Source organism: Dama dama, chromosome 9, assembly GCF_033118175.1.
Source record: "Dama dama isolate Ldn47 chromosome 9, ASM3311817v1, whole genome shotgun sequence".
NCBI lineage: Eukaryota > Metazoa > Chordata > Mammalia > Artiodactyla > Cervidae > Dama > Dama dama.
In genome coordinates, this window is record NC_083689.1 from 56,767,217 (window position 1) to 56,789,739 (window position 22,523).

The 22,523-nt window shown below is 40.6% G+C and overlaps 1 protein-coding gene across 1 annotated transcript in view; it reads right to left on the minus strand.

Annotated features, from left to right (window-relative positions):
• The window catches only part of NR3C1 (nuclear receptor subfamily 3 group C member 1), a 151,115-nt gene extending 129,005 nt beyond the window's left edge, over nucleotides 1–22,110 (minus strand). The window contains exon 1 of the mRNA XM_061151630.1: nucleotides 22,093–22,110. The gene's annotated coding sequence lies outside the window, so the exon portion shown is untranslated. The remainder of the gene's footprint in view (nucleotides 1–22,092) is intronic.
• Between the last annotated feature and the right edge of the window lie 413 nt (nucleotides 22,111–22,523).

The window sequence follows — 22,523 nt, forward strand, 5'->3', positions numbered from 1 at the left end:
TAGAGTTACAGATGTAGAACAAACTTATGGTTACCAAGGGGGGAAGGGTGGGGGAGGAATATTGGGAGATTGGGATTTATAGGTACACATCACTGTATACAAAATACATAACTAATAAGGACCTACTGTATATCACAGGGAACTCTACTCAGTACTCTGCAATGACCTATGTGGAAATAGGATATAAAAAAAGTGGGAACAAAATAGAAAGCCCAGAGATAAATCCACACACCTATGGACACCTTATCTTTGACAAAGGAGGCAAGGATATACAATGGAGAAAAGACAATCTCTTTAACAAGTGGTGCTGGGAAAACTGGTCAACCACTTGTAAAAGAATGAAACTAGAACACTTTCTAACACCATACACAAAAATAGACCCAAAATGGATTAAAGATCTAAATGTAAGACCAGAAACTATAAAACTCCTAGAGAAAAACATAGACAAAACACTCTCTGACATAAACCACAGCAGGATCCTCTATGACCCACCTCCCAGAATATTGGAAATAAAAGCAAAAATAAACAAATGGGACCTAATTAAAATTAAAAGCTTCTGCACTACAAAGGAAACTATAAGCAAGGTGAAAAGACAGCCCTCAGAATGGGAGAAAATAATAGCAAATGAAGCAACAGACAAAGGATTAATCTCAAAAATATACAAGCAACTCCTGCAGCTCAATTCCAGAAAAATAAATGACCCAATCAAAAAGTGGGCCAAAGAACTAAACAGACATTTCTCCAAAGAAGACATACAGATGGCTATCAAACACATGAAAAGATGCTCAACATCACTCATTATCAGAGAAATGCAAATCAAAACCACAATGGGGTACCATTACACGCCAGTCAGGATGGTTGCTATCCAAAAGTCTACAAGCAATAAATGCTGGAGAGGGTGTGGAGAAATGGGAACCCTCTTACACTGTTGGTGGGAATGCAAACTAGTACAGCCACTATGGAGAACAGTGTGGAGATTCCTTAAAAAACTGGAAATAGTACTGCCACATGACCCAGCAGTCCCGCTGCTAGGCATACACACTGAGGAAACCAGAATTGAAAGAGACACGTGCACCCCAATGTTCATCGCAGCACTGTTTATAATAGCCAGGACATGGAAGCAACCTAGATGCCCATCAGCAGATGAATGGATAAGGAAGCTGTGGTACATATACACCATGGAATATTACTCAGCTATTAAAGAGAATACATTTGAACCAGTTCTAATGAGATGGATGAAACTGGAGCCTATTATACAGAGTGAAATAAGCCAGAAAGAAAAACACCAGTACAGTATACTAACGCATATATATGGAATTTAGAAAGATGGTAATGATAACCCTATATGCAAGAGAGAAAAGAGACACAGATGTATTGAATGGTCTTTTGGACTCTGTGGGAGAGGGCAAGGGTGGGATGATATGGGAGAATGGCACTGAAATATGTATATTATCAAATGTGAAATGGATCACCAGTCCAGGTTCGATGCATGATACAGGGTGCTCGGGGCTGGTGCACTGGGATGACCCAGAGGGATGGGATGGGGAGGGAGGTGGGAGGGGGTTTCAGGATGGGGAACACATGTACACCCATGGCTGATTCAAGTCAATGTATGGCAGAACCAATACAATGTTGTAAAGTAAAATAAATAAATTAATTAATTAAAAAATAAATAGAGGATATGTGTATATCTTTTCACTTCGCTGTACAGCAGAAACTAACATCGTAAACCAACTCTACTCCAATAAAAATCAATTAAAAAGAGATTTTGCCCACATAAAGGGATTGTTATTTCAATGCCTTGATCCTATCCCAATGTACAGTAGAGTTTTTCCCCCATCATTTGCCCAGATTAACTGTAAAACTCACTCAACCACCCTGTGCAACAGAGATGGTGCTGCCTGTTTTTATTCTCCTCAGGACCTTATTATTCTTTGCTTTGTCACAGAAGACCCCTACCATAAGCCACCTATTGTATTGCCTACTAGTTAGCAGCAAGATTCTGGTCACCATTGCTCTCCCTGCTTCCTCCCTTACAGCATAAAACCTGTACTCCACATTGCAGGTTGTACATTTCAGTTTTAAAACATATTGCAAGAGGTTATGAAATTTTACGGAATTTTAAACAGTCAATGTTTTGCAGGAAAAAAAAAAGGACCATCTCCTCCATATTCACCCAGCTTCTGAATCCTAATGATCAAAGAAAGGACAATTTCTCAACTGCTGCTGCTGCTGCTAAGTTGTTTCAGTCGTGTCCGACTCTGTGCGACCCTATAGATGGCAGGCCACCAGGCTCCCCCTTCCCTGGGATTCTCCAGGCAAGAACAAAAACCAGAGTGGGCTGCCATTTCCTTCTCCAATGTGTGAAAGTGAAAAGTGAAAGTGAAGTCGTTCAGTTGTGTCTGACTCTTAGCGACCCCATGGACTGCAGCCTACCAGGCTCCTCAGTCCATGGGATTTTCCAGGCAAGAGTACTGGAGTGGGGTGCCATTGCCTTCTCCGAATTTCTCAACTAGACACCCCTAGTGACTGACAGTTTGAGGATTCAGTTTGGATATATTAATTTGGTTTACTCTGGCCTTCTGATACTAGTTATTTTATTGACAATTTCAATCATAGAATCTTCATTAATAGAAGGGATTTTTCCCAACTATTTTCCTCTCCCATTCATTCATTTCTTCAGGAAAATATAATTTCTTCAACAAAATAGCAACTATTACATGTTAGGTCCCAGTGTAAGGTTTCAAGGACATAAAAATGATTAAGATACAGCCTGAACTCTGGAAGAAATGGAGACAGAGTAACAAGTCATTATCAAACAAGGAAGATGTGTAGAAATGTGGTGACAGCTGCATGGAGCTCTACATACCCAAGTCACCTAGATGTTTAAGGACAGGGAGGTAGTTGTGGGTCTGGAGGTGGTGGTCAGGGAGAATTTCCAGGAGGTGAACAGGTCTTGTTTAAATTATGAAAATTCTCCTCCAGGTTATTTCTCATGGAAATAACACAAAGAAAACTTGCCATTAGTATTTTATCAAGACTTTTTTTTTTTTTGATGGATTTAAAAGAAACCCAACTGTTAAAGCAAAAAGAAAGTTTACTGATTTGCTTAAAAGTGAAGAGGAAATTTAGTTTTAGGCATGGTTGGATTCAAGGGCTCAAATGATATCAAAATGACTTGAGGACTTCCCTGTTGGCCCAGTGATTAAGAATCTGCCTCCCAGTGCAGGGGACATGGGTTCCATCCCTGGTCTAGGAAGATCTCACATGCCACAGGGCAACTTATCCCAAGCACCACTATTACTGAAGCATGCACACTTAAAGCCCGCATACCACAACAGAGAGTAGTCTCTGCTCACTGCAACTAGAGAAAGCCCACTTGCAGCAACGAAGACCCAGCAAAACCATAAATAAATAAAATTTTAAAACTTATTTCAAAAAAGGACTTGACCCCTATCTCTTAGCTTTACTTTCCTCTGTTTTGGCTTTATTCCTGGGAAGGTTACCCCCACCTGGTGGCCCATAGCACTTGGATTTAGTAACCTCAGTGGAAAGAAAGTTCTTTTCCAAAAATTTTAGTGGATGTCCCTAGGAGTAGCTCCATGGATCTTGCTGGGTCTAGTTGGGATTGTACTCTGACTGGCAAAGCCTAGGTGAAATGCCCACCATTGATACTTCATAGTGGGGTACAAATGAGAGAGAAAGAAAGAGAAGGAAAAAATGAGAGAAGAGAGATGCTCTTTCCAATAATTAGGCTTTTAAATTAAAGTAGGAGAAAAGGCCACGCAGAAAACAACAGATGTCTACTTCAACAGCTATTTATCAAAATAAAACAGTGACACAAATACCATATTTTACATTTTAGGGGAATTAATCACGACCTAAAATTTTTGCAATCATGACCTAAAATTTTTGCCAGCAATGAACGCTGAAAATTAAGTATAGTTGTTTTAAATCCTACTTATTCCCCTTCCCAACTTTAATAGGAAAAGCATAAGGATTTTTGTTTTAAACATTTCAAATAGAGCACAAATGAATTAACTATTACTTTGCAGAAATAGTACCTCTACTAATTGGCCCTTTTCAGTTAACGTAGTGATATTCGCAATTTGTAGGCTAGGTTTGTAGTCTTTCGCAGGACTTTATCTTGCTTGCCTGTGATTCCAGTGAACATGACAGGTTATAGAAGGCTGCTGTGAGCCTCTGCCTATTTTGCTCCTTCTGTCCTGACAAGCTGACTGTCATGCAATTGTCTCCAGCCTGGGTGCTGGGCAGGCAGGAAGCCAGAACCAGTAAAAGAAGCAGGAGGCACTCCATGAATACTTGCTGATTAATTTTAGCTCCATAGGCCTGATGGGTTTTCCATCCCTATAATTACCATCAGCAAATAGTTATTGAATGATGTCCAGCATATTTTTATTCCTCTTTCCTTGGTCCTGATTTTCATTCCCCATTTCACCCCCCTGTGATTTTACCAACAGAGCCTCCTTGATCTGTTTCAACTTGCTCAATTTTATTCCACATATGAAATATCTATGTATCTATCCATCCATCTATCCATCCCTCCATCCATCTGCCCATCCATCTATCTAAATTAGTTTTATTATAAAGAGTTTAAGTACTCTTTGGATTAGTGAAGGGATACATTGTGAGGGTGGAAAGAAAGAAAAGGATACTGAATGGCTACTCTGTTAGTACATTCCACATACACCTTACAAGTCAATCTTTTTTTATTAGAAATAATGCCTAATAAGCCTGTAAGTCCTGACTGGGTCTTTCAATAGAGCAGCAGTCCCCAACTCGCCAACATTTTTTGGCATCATGGACTGGTTTCGTGGAAGACATTTTTTCCATGGACTGAGAATGATTTCAGGATGACTCAAGTGCATTACATTTACTGTGCACTTTATTTCTATTCTTCTTATTATATCAGCTCCACCTCAGATCTTCAAGCATTAGATCCCAGAGGTTGGGGACCCCTCTATAGACCAAATGGAGAGCAGTGAAGAGTGACAGTATGAGTTATGAAAATGACAAGTAGAGAAAGATTTTACAGAGAGAAGATTGGGGGCTCTCAAGAAAAACGAATGTCTTTGTGTGCATGGCATTAGAAGAATGACACAATTTTAGATATTACTTCTGTCTTTTAAAAAACTTTAAAATATACATGCTAAAACACATACTTGTTTTTAAAAATTCAAACATATAGAAGAGAGAAATGCATAAATGAAAAAGTAAAAACTCTCTTCCATATGATCCCATTTTGCAGATGTAACAATTTTAACAAGTTGGTATACATTCTTTCAGACCTCCTTCTTGTCTATGCATATACACACATATAGTTTCTTAAGAAAACAAAGCTAGGATTTTACTATATATTTTTTTCAACTTTATTCATCAAATAAGATGTTTGGGGACATCACTCCATGTCAACATTTTCAGGTAACACCAGCAGAGCTTTCTATTGTTTGGTTATAATTTATTTAACCTTTACCTTATTGATAAATATTTAAGTCATTCCCAATTTTTCATAATTGTCAGCTATACTTCTATGAATATCTTTGTATATCTTTACACACCATTGTGAAAGTATTTCTGTAGTATATAATTGAAATTACTCAGACAAATGTGATTCATAACAATCATTAAGCACCCAAGTGTGGCACACTAGTGGGCTTATTAGAAAACTGCTTTTCCATTACCAGCTCATTTTCTACTTTCATCTTCTTTGAGATATTACAGTAAGATTCAATTAGAGCAGGAGTCACGGGTGGCTATGCAGAATGGGCTACTACCTAAAGATTCCTTGTATATTGCTATGGATCCAGTTTTGCTGTATTCATCCTTATGTTAACTATATTATAAATTCAAGAGGATTGGTTTACATATGAACTGTGAAGAGTCACCTGCATGTGGTCCCTTAGGGATACCACAATGCTTTTGATGATCAGTCTCCATCCTATGAGGGTACCTGTTGTGTTCTCTATGATAACCAGATGGGTGTAGATATTGTTTGTGACTGCCACACACTCATTCACCACATATGGTACTAGGACCTCAACTTTCCTTTGGAAGACTATCCTCTTTCCAACTTAAGTCCATGTGTTTGTGATGGGATTAACTCCATCCCAAACTCTATAGAGATGACAGGCCTGGCCTTAGGTCAGAGACGGGCACGTGACAGGCACAAATGAGCCTGTCGAGGCCTGCAGGGACTATTTAGAAACTCGCCCTTTTTTAACAGGAGTAGCTAAGCTGATAAGATGCCTATGTGGAGCAGCTGTATTCTACCACTTAGAACCTCCATCAGAAAGAGGTTAAAAGAAAGAAAGAAAAAGGAAAGGGATCTGGAGATAGACAGCTTCTCAGTTATGTAATTCGAATACCTAGGTCCTCAGGCTAGGGCTACCCCTTCCTAGACTTGACAATTACACACTCTGATAAATTATTTTTCCTCTCTTCAGCCAGTTGGTGTTAGCTCTGTAACACTGGCATCCGAAAGGATCCTGACAGAAGAAGTAAAGGTCTAAAACACAGGGCACTGCTTCTTCTGGAAGACAGAAGCAAGCTAAGGTTACTAGGCATCTAGGGTGACCCCAAAAGAGAAGCCAGAGAGAGAAGCCCGCTGAATGTCTAAAAATAAACTTTACCTGCTTCATGAGTTTGGCTCGCATTTCCCCATTAATAATTAACTATATGAGATGGCCAAACTTCTTTATTTATATATCCATAAATGAGAACATCAACCTTCAGTTAATTTACTCATTTTGGCTATATCTGCCTTAGATTTCCATTGTTTAAAATTAATATAGAAATTACTTCTCTACTTTAGGTTGTGTTTTAACAGAAAAAATAAAGGCTGGTAATATTCCCAAAGAAATGTTTTATCTAGTTTGTCTTCACTAAGTCGTGTCTGACTCTCTGTGACCTCATGGACTGTAGCCCACCAGGCTCTTCGGTCCATGAGATTTCGCAGGCAAGAATACTACAGTGGGTTGTCATTTCCTTCTCCAGGGTATCTTCCCAACTCAGGGACTGAACCCACATCTCCTGCATTGGATGCTTTACTGCTGAGGTACCAGGGATGCCCCAGTTTCTCTTTAGGGAAGCCTAAGTTACTACTCTGCTTTCTTTATTGATCCAGCCTTATATTCTACTGCTTTGTTTATAGTAGACTTGATAATATATTAACTTAAATACAACATTTGTAAATATGGCCTAGTGAAGTATATGTGAAAATATTTTATATATTTTTATATCTTTTATATATTTTTTATATCTTTAAATATATAAAAAAATAAGTATTTTAATATATTTTCTAACTTGTGTTTTTGAAACTCAAACTTGATGGCTAAAGGAAAACCTCCAATAATATGAAAAACCAATCCCTCAGCTGAATTAAATCTACAATATTTATACAAATATTGCTACTGTTGGTGTATGTAAGCTTTATATTCTTCTCTCATCTGTAGCAGGGAAATAAGGCATGGTGGTAGATGGGGATTTTATTAGTTAGACTCAGTAAATATTTATTTAGTTATTAATAACTCCAGCTCTGTCGGAAGTAAACTTGAGACTCTAGCTCTTAGTAGACATGTGTCTTTAGCCAAGTTAGTTAACCTCTCTGAATCTTAATTTCCTTATTGGAAAAATAAAGGTAATAATAGTGTTTGTTTCATAAGGTTCTTATACAGATTAAATAAGCTATTCTATGTCCAACATTTAGCACAGTCTCTGACATAAGTGCTTGTTATGTTACATGATGATTGTTGTTACTAAGCCCTGTGCTAAAGATTAGTAATGTAAAGAAACCAACAAATCGTAACCCCTGCAGAAAGTGAGATGGACATGTAGGCATACGCCAATCAGAAAGACACACACATACACTCACACTGCCCCAGCGTCCTTCAGTCTAAATCACTTTCCTCCTCGCATCACAGATAGTGAGGTGAGACTCACTAAGCACCTGCTGGGGATTCTGCAAAAGAAATTCAGCCACTAGCTGGAAATTTTCACTGTATGACTTATCAGGCTCCTCAAAGCTTTGGGGTTCAATAATTCTGTAAACCACACAAGTTACAGATCATGATGGGATTTTATCCCATGAAGCCCACATATTTCAACTTCCAGCTGAGCATGCTTAAATAGAGAAAGACATTTAAAAGCATAGAAATGGATCGTATGTCCTTTAATCAGCAAAATCCTACAGCCAAAAGAAATAAAAGCACAAAGAACTGGAATAATTTGACTGGAATCTCACTAATTTGCCAAGGAACCAAAACGAACACACAAGCTATCCTAATTCCTGGTTGAGTTCTCTACTCAGTAAATACAGTGATATATAATCTTCATATGTCAATATTTACCTTTTATGAGTTTATTGCTGGCCATGTGTCAACCCACAAATTCATTTGTTTACTTTTATCACTGCCATGAAAACTCCTTTCACTTCACCGTCAGTGTTTGTATAGCAAGTAGACAAGGCACTGAGCGGTGGGGAGGGGATTGGGTTTTGGTTTTGGGAACCCCTTCTTGCCTCACCCAACCCCCAACTACATGATCTTGGGTAGGTTTCTTTTCATCTTTTCAACTGTCTTTCTTTGATTAGGGCCCTGGACTTTTACTTCCTATGTCTTTCAACCCAAACAGAAGTAATCCTGTTCCGACTGTGAAGTTTTTACTAGACAGCCCATATTTATTTGGCTCCTTTTATTGTTCAGTCGCTAAGTTGTATCTGACACCTTGCAACCCCATGGACTGCAGAACACCAGCCTTCCCTATGCTTCACTATTTCCCAGAGTTTGCTCAAACTCACATTCACTGAGTCAGTGATGTTATCTAATCATCTCATCCTCTGCTGCCCTCTGCTCCTTTTGCCTTCAATCTTTCTCAGCCTCAAGGTCTTTTCCAATGAGTTGGCTCTTCGAATCAGGTGGGCACAGTATTGGAGCTTCAGCTTCTGCATCAGTCCTTCTAACGAATATTCCGGACTGATTTCCTTTAGGATGGACTGGTTTGATCTCCTTGCTGTCCAGGGGACTCTCAAGAGTCTTCTTCAGCAATTTGAAAGAATCAGTTCTTCAGTGCTCAGCCTTCTTTATGGTCCAACTCTCACATCCATACATGACTACTGGAAAAACCATAGCTTTGACTATTCAGACATTTGTTGATAAAGTGCTGTCTCTGCTTTTTAATATGCTCTCTGGGTTGGTCATAGCTTTTCTTCCAAGGAGCAAGTGTCTTTTAATTTCAGGGCTATAGTCAGCCTGCAGTGATTTTGGAACCCAAGAAAATAAAATCTGTCACTGCTTCCACTTTCCCCTTTTTTATTTGCCATTAAAGTGATGGTACTAGATGCCATGATTTTAGTTTCTTGAATGTTGAGTTTTAAGCTGGTTTTTTCACTCTCTCTTTTCACCTTCATCAACAGGCTCTTTAGTTTCCTCTTCACTTTCTGCCATTTGGCTCCTATTGTACGCCTATATGTAAAGCACTGGAGATAGAGATAAATAAGGGAAGCTTCTGACCCTCAAAGCTCTCCCAGTGAAGAGGGGTCAGAAACACAAAGAGATGACATAATACAGTAAATACAATAATAAAGATGTGTACAGGGTATGACAGGAGCATAGGAAGTCAGAGGCTGAAGTCAGGGAACAGGGAAGGTCTTGGAGGAAGGAAGTTTAGATTTAAAGGATAAGCAAGAGTTGGTGTCGGGTGGGGCAGATAGATATAGTCTGAGCTTCCTGTGAGATGACAAAGATCATGCTAAGAGAAAGAAACTGGTTTGGATTAGGGCAGAACTACAAAGAACACAGGCTCTGATGCTTCTAGCTGGGTGATCTTGACCCAATTACCCAGTTTCCCAGTCTATTAAATAGGCATAATGACTAGATTCCTTCTTAGGGCTGTTGTGAGGATTCAATGAGATTATTTATGCTAATTTTAGCACAGTACTTGACACTAATTACAGTTAGTAATAGCTAATAATAATAATAATAGTGGTAGTATTACCAATTTACTATCACCAAGAACATATTGCCTCCTCTTGCTCTTCCAAGGACACAAACATATTCATATCCCACTACCAAATATATTTTGTTTATAAATTTTTTTTAGGGATAACACCCAAGTATTTGAAGCACTGTGATTAAAAAGTAAACATTTCATGCAAAGCTTGAAGAGATCATAGAGGAGCCATTAATTATAATGGTTTCTCCTAGATCAGTAGTTGTCATCTGCAGCTAACTTTTGACCAGTTGGCAATGAGTGGTTATCATAGCTGGAAGGGGGAATCTCATTGGTATCTGGCTAGATACCAGGGATGCTGCCAAACATCCCACAATGCACAAGACAGTCCCCACAACAAAGAATTATCCAGCCTAAAATGTCTACAGTGCAGAGCTCAACAATCCCTGCCCTTGATGTAACCCACTTGCAGCTGGCTCTCAGTCACCATCAGGAAACAGCAAAGCAGTGTTTCTAAAGACCCAAATTTCAGATGTGAAAGTTCATCCTCCAGACATCATACATGTTTCAACATCTGCAGAAATAAAAGTCCTTCAGAGCCCCTGATAGCATCATTCAGACTTTCCTCACTACAAAAGTAACGATAATTTTAAAAAGTCATTTTCCCTTACTGAGATAACTCAGGACAAATACACCCTTTTTGTGATAGCTGTTTCTTTAATGAAATTTACCAAAAAGAGACTCAGTTAGCCCTTATTTGGGAGTCTTAGAAACTTGGAACGGTCTTGTCTTGTCTCTATTGCATGGAGGTCCAAATGGCCAGCCATCTGTGGTGGCTCCCATAGTCTCTCAGGGGAGGGGGCTGAGTGCCCTCTGGGCTCCCTCGGTCTTCTAAACATTCCTGCCAGAGTGGGGCCAGCATCAGTGGGCCTCAGAGGGCTTGTGTGTTCATGTCTCCTGGAAATTTGATCCCATTAATGGTCTCATCTTTCATTCCTTCTTTTTCTCTTTCTTCTAGAAGCAGTCTAAGAGTGTGAGCTCTGGTGCAAAACTGCCTAGGTTTGAATCTGGCTCTGCCATTTCTTACCATGTGACTTTTACAGGCTTCTTAACCTCTGTGTAACTCAGGTTCTTTACCTGTAAAATGAGGGAAGACAATAGGACCTTCCTCCTAGGATTGTTATGCAAATTGAGTTCTTATATATAAAGCATCTGGAACACAGCCTGGCACATAATAAACAGTAAATAAATGTTAGTTCTTTCTCTTACTATTTGTTCCTATTTGCCCTTATGGTTTATTCATTTGCTCATAGGATACTCTGAAATCTTATGATTCTAGGTATGATAAGGACTTGGTAGAAGGTACATGTCATTGCAGGATATGCCATACAGTCATAGTCAAGGGCCAGCTAGGGTCCAAGGGAGGGGTGGTTGATGCTTGGTTAGTTCTACTTCTTGGTTAGACTACCAGTAGCTTGTATTTTTCTTCCTCCCTCATCTTTACTCATACCCAGTTTTCTCTTACTTTTCCTAGTGTTTCCTCCCAAGTGTGACATCTCAACAGAATCCTCCTTGCTCTCAATAAAATCCAGTGTTTTATTTGGCCACTTCTTAAAGCATTGGTTTCCAACTGAGCTTTCCACCAAATTATTTGAGAATCTGTTTAAAAGTACAGATATCTGGGTACCACCAAAAACCTACTGAATGAAAATCTAAAGGCAGAGTTCAAGGATCTCTGTTTTATTAGTCTTTATTTGAGAGGCAGCCTGGCACAGTATTTTAGAACATGGCCAAGGAGCTAGACTACCCTAGGCTACCTGATAGCTGTGTGACTTTGGGCAAATTGTTGAACTCTGTGACTCATGTTTTCATCTGTGAAATGGGGATTATAAGAGTAACTTATTTCCTAGGGTTGCTGTGTGAATGAATACATGAAATAATGCCTCTTAAAACAATGCCTGGAACATTATAAACATTTTGTAAGTGTTACCTATTTCTTTGGGCTTTCCTGATAGCTCAGATGTAAAGAATTCGCCTGCAAGGCAAGAGCAGCAGGAGCTGTAGGAGACTCGGGTTCGATCCCTGGGTCAGGAAGACCCCCTGGGAAGGGCATGGCAACCCACTCCAGTATTCTTGCCTGAGAATCCCCATGGACAGAGGAGCGTGGCAGGCTACAGTCCAAAGGGTCGAAAAGAGTCGGACATGCCTGAAATGACTTAGCACCTATTTCTTTTCTCTTTCTCATCCATTCTTGCTTCCCTTTAACCTTCTTAAGTATCCACCCTTCTGTCATTATTGTCTTCTCTCTTTACAACAAATACATACTGGCCATCTACTTAGGACATGACTTTGGGGATCCAGAGGCAAATTAGACAAGTGTGGTTTTAGTCCTCCATGGGGCTATAGTCTAATGGGGGGGGGGGTGGAATAGACATATAAACAAATATAGTGTTCCAGTTCCAGGTGCTGGTAGATATATATACAGTGTATGAATGAAGAAGTTACTGGTTTTCTTAGAAAAAGAGTTTGAGGAAAGGCTCCAAAGAAGAAGTGACTTTCACATTAAATCAATCCAGCATGTGGAATAAACATTTCTGAAAGTTGTATATAACAAGCACAGGTCACAGTGCCTGCTTGACATTTTCTTTCTTTAGTGAGTTGCAGCTTCATTTTTAATGTTTTAAAAAGTTATTAACCAGGAGTAGCAAAATAATCTTAAAAGGAGAGTGAAGTTAGAGGAATCATAATTCCTGAACTCAGAACTTCCTACTAGGTCACAGTAATCAAGATAGTGTGGACTGGCATAAGGAGAGATAGTTGGATCAATGGAACAGAACTGAGAATCCAGGAAGCTATATATCCATGAACAACTGATTTTTGCCAAGAATGTCAAGACTGTTCAACAAAGAAGGAATAATCTTTTCAACAAGTGGTGCTGGGACAACTGGATAGCCATATATAATATAGAAGAATAAAGCTGGATCCCTACTTCATATCGTATACAAAAATTAACCTAAAATGGAACAAAAATTAGCTATATGAGCTAAAACTATAAAACACTTAGAAGAAAACACAAGTGTAAATCTCCATATCCTTGGATGAGGCAATGGTTTCTTGATATGACACCAATAGCGTAAACAAATGGGAAAAAAATTGATAACATGGACCCCATCAAAATAAAAAAAATTTTTTTCTGCTTTGAAGAACATAATGAAGAAAATGAAAGGACAACTCACAAAAATGGAAGAAATATTTGAAACTCATGTGTTTTCAATTCAGTAGTAAAGGTGATAAAGTGGTAAAGAATCCACCTGCCAATGCAGGAGATGCGGGCTTACTCCTTGGGTTGGGAAGATCTCCTGGAGTAGGAAATGGCAACCCACTACAGTATTCTTGCCCGAAAAATTCCATGGACAGAGGAGACTGGCAGGCTACAGTCCATGGGGTCACAAAGAGTCGGACATGACAGCACAGCAGCACAGCGCAGCACAATTAAAAGACAATTTTATGTTAAAAATAGCCAAATGAATTGAATAGACAGTTCTCTAAAGAAGACAGATAGCCAATAAACACATAAAAGATGCTCAGTATCATTAGTCACTAGGTAAATGAAAATAAAAAACACAAGATGTATCACTTCAAACCCACTAGGATAGCTAGAATTAAGAAGAAAAAAAAGGAAAATAATAAGTACTGGTAAAGATGTGGAGAAATTGGAACTCTCAAACTTTGCTGATGGGATTATAAAATGGTTCACCCACTGTGGAAGTTCCTTAGAAAGTTAAACATAGAGCTGCCATATAACCCAGCAATTCTACTTCTTGGTAGAAATAAAGACATATGTTCACACAAAAGCTTACACATGGCTATTCAGAACAGAATTATTCATAATAGCCAAAAAGTGGAAATAACCCAAATGTCCATCAACCAATGAATGGATAAACAAAATGTAGTATATTCATTCAACAGAAGTTTATTCAGTGATAAAAGAGAATATGCTACTGCTTGATAAATACTATAAGATGGATGAATCTTTAATACACTATGTTAATTGAAAGAAGACAGACATAAAAGGCCACATATTATATGATTCCACTTATACTAAATGTCCAGAATAGGCAGGTCCATTGAGAAAGAAGGTTGATTAGTGGTTGCCAGGTGGATTAGGAAGAAGGGAATTGTGAGTGACTGTTAAAAGGTACAGGTTTTATTTTTGGGCTGATGGAAATGCTCTGGCAATAGATAGTGGGGCTGATTGTACAAAACTATGAATATACTGGAACTCATTGACTTGTACTTTAAAAAGTGGTGAAGTTTACATTATGTGAATTATGTCAACAGTAATAATGAAAATGAAAAAAATTATTAGAAACCAACAACATATGCTTTCTATTTTCTTTGGAATGTTGATACATTGATACAAATCAGCTAAAATAATAAAGCAGAAGAGTTATTCCATTAATATTTGTTTTGTAAGAATACATGTGTTCCATACTAGGTGAGAAGTTCATTTAGATTGTTACCAAGAGTAGTCAAGTGAGTAAGGGAGAGCAGAGTTTAAAGGACTTGATTGTTAAGACTCTTCTGACTAATTTTTAAACTCCTATGTGATAATTCAACTGTTCATTAAAATAGCACTTGGAAAAAACAAATTTTATTAGAACTTTATGGTATACTAATTCGTGGGTCAAATACTGTCTTAAAGGGCCAAGTGAGTTATTCTTAGAGATGTACAAGCTCTTGGAGGGTACTGAATGGCTGTGTATCTGTGGGGTTCCTGTGATTACTGCCTCCCCTCAGCTTGGTTCACCGTGAAGACTCCACCAATAGTACCTTGCTTGCTCTTTGGATAGAGGAGTATGTGTGTTAGTCGATGTAGGATCTGACTTGTTCTTGGGCATGTAATTCATAAATCATAAGGACCCAGTCTTGTTTACCAAAGCAGGTGTATTCCTTCATTTCTGCTTTCTTTGAAGGAGTTCAGAAGTTGAGACACTCTCCCCAATGAACATGCCTAACCCTTGAGGAAGAGCCCTAGTCTACACTGAGTTAAGGAGTTAAGGATTTTCACTATTTGATGGGACAAACTGTGTTCTTATTGACCATTCTACTCCAGATATGGCTTATTTCTTTTCTTTCCTTAAAAAAAAATTTTTTTTAAAGTGAGGATACAAATAGAGATTCTGAAACACTTTGCATCTTACTAGATAGGGATGATTAATCATACCTGGGGACTGCCCTGATGGTGGAGTGGGGTGGAAGGAATTACGCCTCATAGTTTGACTATGAAATTTACATGAAATAGATGCAGTCATCTAAGGGGAAAGAATGGCAGATAAGACCAGATGCAGAGGGAAAATTGTTGGTAAAACAAAACTCAGTAGTGCTTTCTCGGGCCCCATCTAGGGAATAACAGGATTTGGGAATTCCCGTTTGAGTGGCAAGGCCACAGTCAGTGTGGAGTTGGATGGAGGGTTGTAACCAAAGGACTTTGTGAGCTGAGGATCTGCTGGTGATATCACTCTTCTGTGAAATGGATGCACCTGAAAACTGGATTTTCTGCTATCCTTTCTCTAAGGATTTGTCTACCAGCAGCCTTCTGAGCATATATGCCTTCTATGGACATTATGGTGTAGCAGTTAGGAGCCCCAACTCTGGTTTATACCACGTGGTTCAGTTCCTGGCTCTACCGCCTACTAGATTTGTCATATTACAAGTTACATAACCTCTGACTTTCTCTGTAAAAGGGGCTTAACCACAGTTCCGACCTGACAGGCTTGTGGTGAGGACTAAACAAGGTTATCACGCTGAGTGCTTCATGCTATGCTCAGCACATTGTGAATAAATGACAACCATCATAATTATTGTTATGTTATTCCCAAGTAAGTATATCAGTGGAGACAGCTCACATGTGGCAATTATGTTTTTCATTGACAGTTACTATGATGAGCTTCTGACTTCATATGTTGATCACTTGAACTCGATGTAAGTTTGACAGGGAGAAAGATATGTGGGCTGACAGATTCAAGGTTCTGATCCTGGCTTGGATTAGCATTAAAAGCCACAGCAAATTCACCAAGGTTATCAGTGCTGCCTTATGAGGTGCCTTGGGTTTAGCTGCTGGTCATACCCTGAAGATACCATCTCAATCAGGAGTGAATTTCCATAGGAGGAGACTCTACAGAGAAACTAACCAGATAGGACCAATGATTCACATGGTGATTGAAAGCTGAAATACTGGTCAGCTGAGGGCAGGGCTTATATATACCAGGTCATATTCTTTCCAAAACTCCATGAAGGCTTTCCTTCTACTCTTTGGGTAAAAAGCAAACTTAATGCTAGGGTACACAATTCTGGCAATTTCTGCCCTTCCTGCCCTGTGGTGCAACTCTTCCTCGCTTGATGTGCTCCAATCCAGGGGCTGACAAGCTACGGTGAAGTTCTGGAAGGTTGTATGGGGACACAACCACACACATTTGTTTCTGGAAGGCTGTAGGTGACACAACCACACACATCTGTTTCTGGAAGGCTGTAGGGGACACAACCACACACATTTGTTTGCGTCCTGCTGAGGGCTGCTCCCATGCAGCAGGGGGAGAGGTGGGTGCTTGAGACAGAGACTACAATGCCTACAAGGTCACATGGTAACACCTAACTGCATGGACCTGGGAATGAGGTCCACTTTTGGGTCCGTGGAGAAATGGTTTTGCTCATCAGCTAACAATTTTTAACTGATGATGACAAACAATTTTTCACCATGAAAGCAAAGCTATGTTCTTGGCTAGAGGTGGGGGGGTGGGGGGGTGGGGGGGTGGGTGGTGGTGGTGGTGGCAATCTTGAAATTCCCAATCGCCCTTTCCATTCTGATTACTACACTCTTTCCCGTCAGGTCCCTGCAGAACTGATATCTTTCAGGCACACATTTTGAAAAACACTGGTTTTACTAATTTGCTTAAGCCTTTTGAATAAAGTAACCTTGGTATTCTGATAACATTTGTAATTACATGATACGGATGTACTCACACCGTCAGTGCTTTAAGAACATTCAACAGAAAGCCAGGGACTTCCAAAGAGCTTCAAACACACTGAGTCTAAATTCATTGCTTAATAATAAGCAACAATGATAATAGTAACTTGCTACATACTTTAAAGACATGATCTTACCTAATGCTCACCTATGAGGTGCTTTGCATTCATATGATTGATGAGGAAATGGAGGAAAAGAGAAGTTAAGTAACTTCCCTAAGTTACATAATAATAAGTAATGAATGATGGATCCAGAAGTCAAAACCAACCATCTGATGCAGAGCACTAATGAATTCCCTTAACCCTATAAGCACCTTACATAATTAAACTAATACCTTATCCTTGTGCAATAGTTTATAGTTTACAAAACTGATGAGATTAACCTTGTTTTCTAAAAAAGGGAACCAAGGGAGGTAAGTTGTGATTTGACAAGGTTATGTACCTGATTTAAGGTAGAAGAACATTAAGAACTGGGTAATGGATTCCTCCCATTAGAAACAAAAGCTGAAGCCGAACCATGTGTAGCTGCTCATTCTCCAGGCCAGTTACCCACCTAGAACCTGGCACCACATCACAACTGGCTGTCTGCATGGCATTATACTCCCAAATGCCAAATATCTATCCTTGGAAGTTCCATTCCTAACAATACATCCTACCTCTCTAAGAATAAGAGGGGCATTGTGTGCTAATAAAAACTAGAAAGCACCCTAATCTCAACCAATGGGAGAATGGTTAAATAAATTATGTTGCATCCATAAGATTGAATGATGCCATCAAAAATCATGACCACTACATTGTTAAAAACACACAGGAAATTAACAAGTGATACAGTATTATTAACTAAAGTACAGATTTTGTTCAAATTTTACAAAATTTTATGCTAGTGTCCATTATTTGTTTTCATATCTTATTTAAGACTCCACACTCTATTAGGACTTCCCTGGTGGCTCAGATGGTAACAGCGTCTGCCTACAATGAGCAAGACCCAGGTTCAATCCCTGGGTCGGGAAGATCCCCTGGAGAACGAAATGGCAACCCACTCCAGTATTCTTGCCTGGAAAATCCCGTGGATGGAGGGGCCTGGTAGGCTACAGTCCATGGGGTCGCAAAGACTCAGACACAACTGAGTGACTTTGCTTTCTTTTCTATACTCTACTCAGTTGCATGGAGCAGCTTCAGCTGCATGCAACAAATTCTGGTAAATTACCTTTTCATTTTTATTCTACTACAAATATTTTCTAAATTTTTTTTTTTTTTGGCTGCTCTGTGCATAAGATCTTAGTTCCCTGACCAGTTATCAAACCCACACCTCCTGCAGTGGGAGTGCAGTCTTAATCACTGGACCACCAGGTCCCATCCTGTTTAGCGCTGTTGAACATTTACATGCAACCACTAAAAATACATCCCCATTTTGAACTTGTAAATAATTCTGACTTCCAGTTAGGAACTTCCAGTTGACCATTCATTAGTAACAGCTAAGTGTGTCTTGAATTCAATCATGTACAATGTTCCTTGAGCAGAGATGTGGGGAAAAGAGAGGAGGTTTTAGTCTTTGTGTCTTCATGGGATGTAATGTTTGGTGTCTTTTCAGAGGAGAAGACAGAAAAGATTCAGACATAGTTTAGGACTACAGTATCCAAGACCAGACATGGCCATCTGATGCAAAGAGCTGACTCACTGGAAAAAACCCTGATGCTGGGAAAGGTTGAAGGAAAAAGGAGAAGGGGGGCGACAGAGAATGAAATGGTTAGATAGCATCACCAATTCAATGGATATGAGTTTGAGCAAACTTCAGGACATAGTGAAGAAAGGGAAGCCTGGTGTGCTTCAATCCATGGGGTTGTAAAGAGTTGGATACGACTTAGCGACTGAACAACAATAATCCAGGACCAGACATAAACTGTGGCCCTGGAGCTTCTCAGAGGGAGTTAGTCCACTCTCTTCCCCAACACCTTCATCTGTTTCTACTGATTTTCAACAGGAGGGCTTAGGAATGTCCAGAGAAAAGACTGGAATCCTGCCTACCAATGCAATTGCAAACTGACTTCTGCAAAATGAGGTGCTCCCGGGTGGAGGACAGATGTGGAGGAACAGGTACCTCCAGAGAAGAATGAAACTGGCGCTGCAATTCCAGGAGTAAAGGTTGATAGGTGTGGAGAGCAGGGATTACAGTTAGTCTCTCAACTGAGCCCAGAACTTGTCCTGACCTGGGCCGCCGGGGCTTATCTGCAGCCTTGGTGAAAGGGACTGTGGGTAAAATATTATCCAGATTTGCCTCATGCCATAGTGTTTCTCTATCATTTGGAGGAATGATACCCTATAATGATAGGCACATGTTGGCACTCAAGCAACTTTGCAGGGGGGCCCAAATGAGTGCACTACAGCCATGACATCCTCTGACTTTGAATCTCACTTATCTTGGCTTGGGCACAGAGATGATTCTCCCTGAGGAGATGACAGTGGCCACAAAGGCGACAGCAGAGCTTCAAGCTTGGAGACACAGCGCCTAGGGAGAGCCGTCAGGGTGTGGGCTGAGCGGTGCCCTGCTTGGCTCTCCGCACCTCCAGTGAGGAAGCCCTGCCCTGGGCTACTATGACAGTTGAGGCTCAGCAAATCTGCTGTGGAACTTCTAGCTGGATGTCGCCCCGTGTGTCCTCCTCTCACTTTGCTGAGTGGGCAGGTGACAATCGCTTCCAGTTTAGGGAACTGGCAGGTATTTCAAACTTACCAGGATTGCAGTGGCCTCTGTGACAGCCATGGGGCTGGGGACAGATGTCTAGTCCTGAGGGGGAGTCTGTGTGGAAGAACTGAAGCCTGGATCCATGGGTTCCCGCCATGATGGGGACACTCAACCAAATTGTTTCTGGTCACATTTCAGTACCCTTGGCAATTCCAGAAATATTTAGAGGGAAAGGGCTCTTTAAAAGGCTGAGGTAAAGCAGGGACATTCATAATTAGAGAAGTGTGAGGTGCTTGGGGCAAGTTTATTTAAACAAAGCAAGCCAAAGGGGCCACTGAGGCATGTTGAAAGTGAAAGGGGGAAAGTGGCTTAGTCGTGTCCAACACTTTGCGACCCCATGGACTATACAGTCCATGGAATTCTCTTGGCTAGAATACTGGAGTGGGTAGCCTTTCCCTTCTCCAGGGAATCTTCCCAACCTAGGGATAAAACCCAGGTCTCCCGCATTGCAAGCAGACCCTTCACCAGCTGAGCCCCAAGGGAAGCCCAAGAGTACTAGAGTGGGTAGCCTATCCTTTTTCCAGTGGATCTTCCCAACCCAGGAATCAAACCAGGGTCTCCTGCATTGCAGGCGGATTCTTTAACAAATGGCATGTTATTCTCCACAAATTCAACATTTTTCTAAAGCAATTTGGCTGCCATGGCTACTTGTTATAACTGTTCCAAGATGGTGCCCTTATAGGACTTCATTTTTTATTAGATGAGACCAACACTATGATGTGAGGCAAGTCTGGATAATATTTCACCATTGACAGAGTTTATTTTCAGAGGTTCTCCCCACAAGGGATCCTCTCAATCTGCCCACAGTATACTCAGCAACCCCCCAACTGTCACATCTCTGCCCCATATTTATTCTTTCCTTCCTCCCATTCAAACTTAAGCCAGCTATCATGGCAGAGACGTGATGTAACTAAAATGGCAAGTGACTGATGGTAGCTCAAGAGTTTCTGTTTTAAAGGAGGATGTCTGGGGTCCATGATGCCTGAACAGGGAAGAATCAGGCTAACTGTGAAATTCTTTCATCCCGAGAGGCAGTTAGAAGGAGTCTTCTAGGCCGGGGAGCTTCCTGGGATCTATTAATGATACCCCAAAGGTAACTCAGCTGACTCATAAAATTAACTCTGAAGGTGCTAATGACGTAACTAATAATCCCTAAACCTGAGCTGCCTAAACTCTAGTTTTGTTCAATGACTCCTTTTGAAGTAGGGAGAGCAGAAATGACCATCCTTAATTCTCAGCCAAGATCCTGAGGAGCAGAGAGTGTCCTTCATGTGCCCTAGTCTCTCACCTAGTAATGGGTGGAACCAGGACTAAACAGTCATCTTGTTAGGCCAAAAGGCCCAGCATCCAAGAGAAGGGTGTTTTCCTTGGCCCTGATGGGTATCATGGCATATGAAGCTGTAAGGGATTAACAGCTCATCTAAGTTTTCTGATCTGTAAGCCTCTTTTTCTCTCACACCCCATATTCCACGCTCCAGCCAGTTCTACAGACTTCATGTTGGGAATCCACAGTGAAATGGCCACCTTCACCAGCCCTTCTGTTCCACCCTCACCTGGGTCTTCACCATCTTTCATTTACAGGATCAGTTTCAGCATTGGCTTCCTGGCTACCTCCCTGCTTCACACTTGCCTCACTACAGTCTGTGCACACACCAGCCAGAGGGATCCTGTTAAACTAACCCAGGTTGTGGCAAGTCCTCCTTGGCTTAATACTCTCAACGGCTCCCCATCTCACTCAGCATCAAAGCCAGACCCTGGCTGCCATGTTGGCTGCATCTCCCCACCACCCCAAGTTCTTTGGGCTCCTGCCATGCTGCTCCTCTTGCTGTTCCTCAACCTTGACAAACACCTTCCTTTCTACTTGCTCTTCCCCTGCTCCGAGTCCCCCAGATACCACATAATGAACTCCTTCCCTTTCTTGAGATCTCTGTTCAAATGTCACCTCCTCAGAGAAGCACCACCCTCTACTCTCTATACACAGCCTCCTCCCAGCACGCTCTATCCCCAGTGTTTTTGCTTTCTTCATAGTATTTTTCATCTGACACATTAAATATTTTTTAAAATGCTTTGTCTGGCTCTCTTATCTAGCACCATGTGAGTTTTGCTATATCCCCCATTGCTAGAATAGTACCTGGCACCTACTTGCTGAATAAATGAAACTGAGAAACTCAGAGCAACCCATTTCTTTTTTAGATACGAATGTTTTCTTCCTTTTTAGTTTAAACTACCGAGCACATGACATCAATCTTGTGATAATTTTTTTCTGAAGCTCTGACCTCTGGGTGACCTTTAGCAAGTAATCTGACTTTGTTAGAACTCACTTTAGCCAGCTGTGGAATGGGAATGAAAAGACTACCTACCTTCCTTCCCTGACACTTGACTGGAGCAGGCTCTGAGAAGCCTTCTCTGTTTTGAGAGGGAAGGAGCCCCGAGAAAATTCTCCTCATGAAGCTGCAATGAAAGTCCCAGGAGGGTAGAGGCTGTGCTTTCTCTCCATTCTTGCACAAAGTAGGTATTCACTAAGTGCTCATCCAAGTTAGGATCTGTGGGACATCAATGACACCTTCTTCTACAGCCCTGCTCACGGAAGCTGGCTCCTTTCTGGGCTAACGCTCTGAAATAGCAGAAGAATGAAGTCTAGCTTAGAGGTGATGTAGACTCTTTTTCCAGAAGAAGACAACTGTACAGCCCTTGATGGACAAATTATGACTGTCCATGTGGTCTTTGCTTTGAACATGAAGCAGGGAATTTCACAAGACGAGAAAAATTCACATCAGAGGATTCTTCTTCT